We start from the raw sequence: 8561 nt of genomic DNA, 5'->3' as shown, positions 1-8561 counted from the left end.
GGCTCAGCCACCACGGGAGACACCCTGAGTCTACCTGTTGGACCCTCGCCCTCTCCCTCACTGGGACCCCTCGTCACCTTGGAGCCCTCTGCCTCGAGTTCTGGTTCCACACACTCTCCCCCCAATGCCGGCTGTATCTCAGGCTGTCCCTCAACACCATCCCTCCCCTCACCTAACTCAGTGGGGGAAGGGTCAGGAACCTCTTCTTCCAGTACCGGGGAATTAACGAACAGAAGTAGGTGCCACACATCCAAATCATCGTCTTCCAAAGCAGTATCCCTTTCCGGGGTGGGGCCCAGCCCTGTTTCTTTCACAGCAGGTTCCACCCTTGCCCCATGCCCCGCGCCCCTGCAGAGTCCGTGTACTAGGTGTAAACTCCCATTCTGGCTCTTGGTCTACCTGCACCTCTTGACCCAGGGGCAATAGGTGGTTCCGATGGAGTACCTTGACAGGCCCCTTCCCGTCCTCGGGTCTCACCCGGTAAACAGGTAGGTTTGGCATCTAGCTCTCCACCACATAGGGGGTGGCTGCCCAACAATCCGCCAACTTGTGCTTACCAGGTAGTCCTAAATTCCATATAAGGACCTGGTCTCCCGACATAAGTTGGGCAACCTTCACTTTCTGATCATACCTCCTCTTATTCCTCTGATTCTGCTTGATGGCTGCCACCTCAGCCAACTCGTACACCCTTTTCAACTCTCTCCTCATATCAGACACATACTTCAGATATGGCTTCGAAGGTATTTCACCCGCTTCAGTCCCAAAACACAGATCAATGGGCAACCTCGCTTCCTGCCCGAACATCAGATAATAAGGCGAGTACCCCGTAGCGTCATTGCGGGTACAATTGTAACAGTGAACCAAATGCCTGATGTGCTGACTCTACGTACACTTCTGACCGATCTCCAGGGTCCGGAGCATGTCCAACAGGGTCCGGTTAAACCTCTCGAGCTGAGGATCACCCTATGGGTGATAGAGTTTTGTCCTGGATTTCTCGACCCCAAACATACCCAGTAATTCATGGATAAGCTGCTCTCGAAGTCCTGTCCCTGATCACTATGGATCCACCGGCGGAGGCCATAATGAACAAAGTACTTCTCCCATAACACCTTCGCCACTGTAATCGCTTTCTGATCCTTAGTAGGAAAAGCCTGCGCATATCTAGTGTAGTGATCCGTGAGGACCAAGACATTCGTGGTGTTGCTGGTGTTTGGCTCAATAGACAGGAAATCCATACACACCAGGTCCATGGGTCCCGCACTCTGCAAGTGGGATAACGGAGCCACCTGCGCAGGCAAGGTCTTCCTCCTGATGCAACGACTACAGGTCTTACAGTATTCTTCCACCTCCCCCCTCATCCGGGGCCTGTAAAACCGGTCCTTGAGTAATCCATAGGTCTTTTCCACCTCCATGTGCCCGGAATCATCATGCAGTGCCTGGAGCACAGTCTTCCGATACTTCTCAGGCATGACCAGCTCCAGCGCTGGGGGTGTTCCGGGGTCGACATGACAAGATTTAATTCTTCAGCTTCAACCGAGGCCACTCCTTCAGTAGTAAGGGCACTGAGGCGTGTTTCGCCTTCTCTGCCTGAGCCATATCCCCCTTTCTAACCACGTACCAGATAGTGCCAATGCTCAGGTCATCCCTCTGAGCCGCCCCCACTTCCTGGGGGCTCAACTCGGGCAGCTGCCTGTTCCTCAGAGCAGTCAAATTACAGTAAACAGTGGGTAGCGCGCCATCGTCAACCCCCAATTGATCCACTGCCCGATCCGGCCCCATCGGGGCTCCTGCTTCAGCGTCGCTCACAAATTGACACATTTCCTTCACTCCCGGGACAGGAACACTCTCCCACTCCTCGTCCGTGCCCGACCCCTCATGCACCCAACGAGACAAAGCATCTGCATCGATGTTCCGACTCCCCGGCCGGTACTTCAGGCTGAACTCATAGGCAGACAAGGCCGCCAACCATCGATGCCCAGTAGCATCCAGTTTTGCCGAGGTCAGGATATAAGTGAGAGGATTGCTGTCCGTTCTCACATCAAACTTGGCCCCGTATAGATAGTCGCTCAACCGCCCATTTCAGCACCAGGAACTCCAACTTGTGAGTGGGATAGTTTCTCTCAGATGGCAACAAACTTCGGCTGACAAACGCCACCAGCCTCAATTCGTTGCCCTGCTCCTGATACAGGACAGGCCCCAGACCCTTTCAGCTGGCATCAGTGTGTAGCACATACGGCTTCCGGGGAACAGCAAAAGCCAACACCGGGGCCTGTGTCAGCGCCCTTTTCAGAGATTGGAACGCCTCCTCGCATTGAGCATCCCACCTCGATCCAAAAGGCTCCACCGGGTTCAAGTATCCTCCTGCCTCCTGTCCTCAGTCCCCCTTCCTTTTCTTCCCCAGAGACGGATAGCCACACAACAGCTGGTTCAGTGGATGACTCATTTTAGCGTATCCTTTCACAAATCGCCGGTAATACCAACAGAACCCCAAAAACGAGTGCAGGGCGCTCACCTTCTGGAGTCTCGGACAGGTGGTCACTGCGTCTATCTTAGCCGGATCAGTGGCCACTCTATCTTGCAAAATTATGTGTCCAACATAGCTGACCGACAGCTTACAGAACTGGCATTTATCCAAGGAAAGTTTCAACCCTTCCTCCTTCAGCATCTTCAGCAGCCGCTCCTCATGTTCTTCCAATGTAGATCCAAACATTATCAGGTCGTCCAGATACACCAACACCTCGAGCAGGTTCATATCCCCCACTGTCCTCTCCATGAGCCGCTGGAAGGTGGCTGGGGCCCCCGATATACCTTGGGGCATTCGTTCGAACTGAAAGAATCCCAGGGGGCAGATAAAGGCTGTCTTCTCTTTATCGGCCTCACTGATCGGAATCTGGTAATACCCACTCCGCAAATCCAATACACTAAACCACTGGGCATCACTCAGACAGACCAACGCGTCTTCAACCCTCGGGACCGTATACTGGTCAGGGACAGTGCGCCGGTTCAGGGTCCTATAGTCCATGCACATGGGTACCTTCCCGTTTTTCTTCCTAGCCACTACTATGGGGGACGTAGAAGGGCTCCGGGACCCCGTGATAATCCCTGCATCCTTCAACTGCTGCAATTGCTGCCGCACATCTTCCACATCTGCTGGGGCCAACTGCCGTGACCTTTCTCTAAACGGGGTGTCATTTGTCACCCAGATAGTGTGCCGAGTGCTCTTGGAACAGCGCAGATCAAACTTGCCCTGGGAAAAGACATCCCCTAGCTTCAGCATCTTCTCCACCAGCCTGCTCTTATACTCCGGCGGTACGGGGGTCCTTAAAGTTAAAGGCCTCCTCGGTCAGCCGGCCCCTGTTCTCCAATAGTTCTCCTCCAGTGGGCCTCACGGGGGTGCTGGACATCACCATCACAGGGAACAAGTGCGCGAGGGGCATTCCGCGCTTAAAGGTGGTCTCCCTCTCCGTTATGTTCCTTACAATCACCCCCATCCACCATGCCTGTACAGCTGAGGGCCTCTGCATTTCAGGTCTCACCAGCGCCCCAGCCGGGAACTGGGACTCCCCTTCAAGGTCTTCCGGGGCATCTACTAACAGGACCTCGCCCGTCGGTACTCTGGGGAACCTGGGGATTCCCATCACTAGTGCCACCTCCCCTGGCCGTATCACTTTAGGCCTCACCTAAGTACACCACACTGTCCCTCATTTGCACTCAGGATCCAGCCCCTGGGGGTCACTCGCTTATTCGAACACCGGTCAAAACACTGGGTGTACCGAGAGGGTCTCCAGAAAGTTCTCCCCCACCTTCTCCCCACAGGCTCCCAAGAGCCGTCCCACCAGAGGGGAGTTAGTCTCCACCAGCAGGGCAGCGCCACCGGTTTCCACCGGATCCGGACAAACCAACACCAATGTCTCAAGGGCTTCCGACACTCCCACATCGCCCTCCGAGAATTCCAATCTCAGTGACAGGTAGCCATCATACGGGTGATCACCGTCACTTATGCCCCAAATCTCCAGTGCATTGAACGGGGTTACTGGCAAATGCTTTAGATATTTGTTGTAGAACGACCGGTACAATAAGGTAACCTGCGACCATGTCAAGGATGTCCCTTGCAAAGACTCCGTCTATCCGTAGGGACACGCTGGAACGGGGTCCCACCAGTCCATCCGGAATAAGGGCTTGGGCCTTCGGGGGTTCTATAGCTGATTTCTGAGAATGTGTTCCTCCAGAGACTCTAGTCTGTTCCCTCACTGAGTCTCTCCTAAGTTTCCCGACACCTCTCCCTTCTTAGTCACCCGGGGGCTTGCCCTCCGCGGGGCGCCTTGTCTCTCTCAATCCCTCTGAAAGTGTCCCTCTTCCCACAACTGTAGCACACCCCCTGCCACTCACATTCCCGCTGGAAATGCCCCTCTTTCCCACAGTTATAGCACACACTACCCGCCGCCCCTCTCCTCCCGAGATGCCCACCACTCCCAGCCCACTGCGCGGGTCATCCCCGGAAGGTGGTACTCTCCCTGTCCATCCTCTCAAGTGGGGGGGGGGTGCGGTCCCTATCCCCTGGGACCCCTTGGGTTTCTCGGTTCTCAACTCAGCCACCACCTCCTGTACTGCTGAGGATTGTCCCCAGTGACCAGAGCCCTCTTTCCGGCCCAACATGCTCTCATCCTCCTGCCCCCCTCTAATCAGCTGCCCGAATGATGGAGGATGACTCCTTTTATAGGACTGCCGGAGACTCCAAGCCACCTTGTCCTCCCCCAGGGAACCACTAAATATCTGACTCATCCTCAACCTTGCCACCTCGTCCACCTTCACTACCCCTCGGCGCCGCAACCCAGTAAGCATTCTCTCCAGCCGAAAAATGTATTCTGCTAGCTTTTCCCCTCTACCCTGCCGCATGTGGTGAAACCCTGCTAAAAACTCCCAGGAATCTCCCGACATTCCAAACGCTCCCTCCAAAGCTTCCAGGTACTCCACCAGGGAAGCTGAGGGCTGCTCAGCTTTCAGCCCCTGGACGACACCAGCTGCCCCTCCCCGCAAACTTTCCACCAATCGCTGTCTCTTTTCCTCATCCGAGCCTGGCCACGTCTCTAACAACTGGGATGTATTTTCGATCCATATCTCATAATCGTCCTCCCCTTCCGGGGTGGATGTGGCTCCTAAGAAAATTCTCAGCTTCAGGCGGGGCCCTTCAGCCCTTCTCACCAGGGAGGCAATGGCGGCTGCTAACTCTGAGGTCCTATCTCTAGCTGGGGGACGGGGCCTGACCAAGCCTTCCCACTCTAACTCTCCACCACTGGCTACTGGCACCTCCCCTGGTGTCTCATCTAACTCCTCCTCCGGTGCCTCCTCACGTTTGTCCTCCAGGAGGGTGTGGAGGCCCCACAATCCCGCCTCCCCCGGGACGCTGGCCGTCGATGGCAGTTCCAACGTCATGACGTCAGCACTCGTACGAACCAACACCCAGCTAGATTCCACTTCTTTACCGCACCTTCTAGCTATGAGTTCTACCTGCCCGATACCTTTGATCAAACTCAACCCTCGCACTAGTACTTCTCCCACAGTGCGGAAATCGACCCCACCTAACACGCACGCATGATTCACCGGTACGTCCTCGAACTCACACCTGCTTACAATCTTATCTCGATTCATCTCCGCACTACTTAATGTGGCGATTTATACAGCTTACCGAACATTCAATCCCGGACGCTGCCTCCACAAATGTAACGCTCAGCTATATCGGCTCATGTTTATCTAGGGGAAACCCCGTCTGCCCGCCAGACCATGTCTCACCGTTGCGTCAGTGCTGTGTTTTGCCACCTGGTACAACCTCACACATCAATTATCAGACAGCACACAATGTACACTTTACAGATTACACTTTATAAATCTTACTGGGACATGAGATTAATAGAGATACAATATAAAAGAGAAAGAAAAAGGCACCAGACTTATTAAAGTTCAACTTCTTCAAGCACACAAGTTGGAGCTCAAATAACGGAGTCTTCTCTTCACCCTGCGATCTCCTCCAACCCCTTTGACTTGCCGCTCGGGACCAACCACAGTGGTCGACCAGAGCACTTCCAGCACGTCCTTCTTCTCCAGGTCTCCTCCTGAAAAACCCACCAAACCACAGGGTTCCCAGCCATGTGAGACAGAATATCAGCCACAAAAAGAATAACATGGACACCCATTGGTTCATTCTCTCCTATCAATAATATAACCCAAACAAGTTGCTGGAAAAAGAACCACTGTCTCAGCAGTTAACATTACAGAGAAACCATTTTAATTATAACATAACAAACATGCCATTATGATCGGCCTACGCAGTAACATAAAAGAAGAAACCCCTTACACCTGCATGCTTGTCCTTAACCTGTCTAGTTATTCCTTACGATGGTGCGACAGTGTGACTGATGACTGGCTGCAGACCTGCTGAAGAGGAAGCCACAGATGGTCTTGGAGAATGGCCTTGTGGCATAAAACAGAGAAAAGAAGTGGCTGCAGAGATTCTGAATGTATTGATTATAACTTTCTAGAAGTTCTTAGATTCTTATGGTTATCAGCATCTATTACTTTAAAAACATTAGAAACATTTATTAACAAATAATGTTATTTTTGAAAGAAACAGTCTGATGTGGAAGAGTCAGTATAGCTTCATGAAGAAGAAATCATGTTTGCCAGATTGAGCTCCTTGTGAAAGAAACATCAAGATCCAATGGAGGGGAACCAGTAGATATAATACATTTGGATTGGTGTCAAAGTGAAGCATATTGGAAGGATAAGAACTGATGGTATTGGTTATAACATGGATGGAAGATTGGTTGATGGGTCATGACAAAGGGATCATGTACCATTTGGCAATCTGTATCAATGAAGTATTACAGAAATCAGTACTGGGACTAGAGTTGTTTACATTACTTGTTTGCAATGACCATCAACCACTCATTCACACTATTTCTAAATTAATTCCAGATTTTATTCCACCCACATTCTTATCATTCCCTCCAGATTCTACCAAGGCCACCATCGGTCAGCGTTGCGTCCTAGCTGTCTAGATGCACAAGCCAGGACTGAACAATATGGAGAACAACCGGTTGCCTGTGTAGCAAGCTCCCCCTCTCCATGCATCTGATGAACCCAAAGGAACGGCAGAGACCAATACGGTTTGGAACCAGCAGTGTCACAGGAGATGCCAGTCAGCATTGAACTCAATGTAGGATTGCTTTAGGGACTCCAGCTCCAGATTTTTCCCTTGAGGTTTAGTCCCGAAGCCTTCCCCATGAATGGGTATAGCCACAAGGCAGCAGAGGTTTGAGATCAGTTTTCCTTCTTCTAAGTGAGCTGCCAACCATGGCTGACAAGCCCCATCTGCCCGAAGCGACTGGTTTTAAGGTGCCAGTAACCCGCCTTTGCCCCTTCTCCTGTCAGTAGAAACAGTTCCACCGGGCTTAGTAACTAAGCCAACTGTGAAGGCCAGGAGCTTGTCTTGGTTGTCAGAGGCTATCTGAGATGCACCTCATTGAGCATTTAGTAGGTAGTGGGAGCTTAACACCATTACCACCCCCGGCTGTAATAACCTTAAGGAACCAGAGATTCTACCACTCACCTGCAAACTAGGGGCAATTTATATTAGCCAATTAACCCACCATGGGAAGGAATGTAGAATCATTTGGAACCACATAGTCACAGGAAGAACATGCAAGCTCCCCACAGACAGTGCCCAAGATCAGGACCAAATCTAGTCTTCTGGCACTGTGAAGCAGCAGCTTTCCTAACTGTACCTTTGTGTCATCCTTTCATTTAATTGTAGTTGGAAATATACTAAAAGGGAAATTTTATTCCAACTATACAAGGCATGAATAGGACCACATCAGATGTTCTGTGCATGGTTTAAACCCTCATTTCAGGAAAGATATATTTTAATATTAGGCCATTCAGTGAAGACTCATTGGGATCAATGTAGGTCCGGAGGCATTGTCTTATGAGGAAAGAGAAAACAGGTCAGGTGTGCAATGACTAGAACTTGGAAGGATGAAAGGCAAGCAGGGTAACTTCCGGGAATATGTTTAACTTCATGAGATCATTTAGGAATGAAGAACATAGTCTCAGAATGAGGAAGTATTCATTTACTTTTGGGATGGTAAAGACTCAAAGGGCTGGGAATTCCTTGCTCCAAAAGCCTGAATCCTTGAAGATATTCGGAATGAGGGTATCAAGATTTATAGGGAAAGGACAGGAAGGTGGACTAAAGTTATATCAATAGACAATAGACAATAGGTGCAGGAGTAGGCCATTCAGCCCTTCGAGCAAGCATCGCCATTCACCGTGATCATGGCTGATTATCCACAATCAGTATCCAGTTCCTGCCTTATCCCCATAACCTTTGATTCCGCTATCTTTAAGAGCTCTACCCATCTCTTTCTGGAAAGCATCCAGAGACTTGGCCTCCACTGCCTTCCGGGGCAGAGCATTCCACATATCCACCACTCTCTGGGTGAAAAAGTTTTTCCTCAACTCCGTTCTAAATGGCCTACCCCTTACGTGGCCTCTGATTCTGGACT

Source organism: Mobula birostris, chromosome 7 (assembly GCF_030028105.1).
Source record: "Mobula birostris isolate sMobBir1 chromosome 7, sMobBir1.hap1, whole genome shotgun sequence".
NCBI classification, from domain to species: Eukaryota; Metazoa; Chordata; class Chondrichthyes; order Myliobatiformes; family Myliobatidae; genus Mobula; species Mobula birostris.
The sequence above is the reverse complement of the archived record's forward strand: the minus strand, read 5'-3'. Positions refer to the sequence as shown.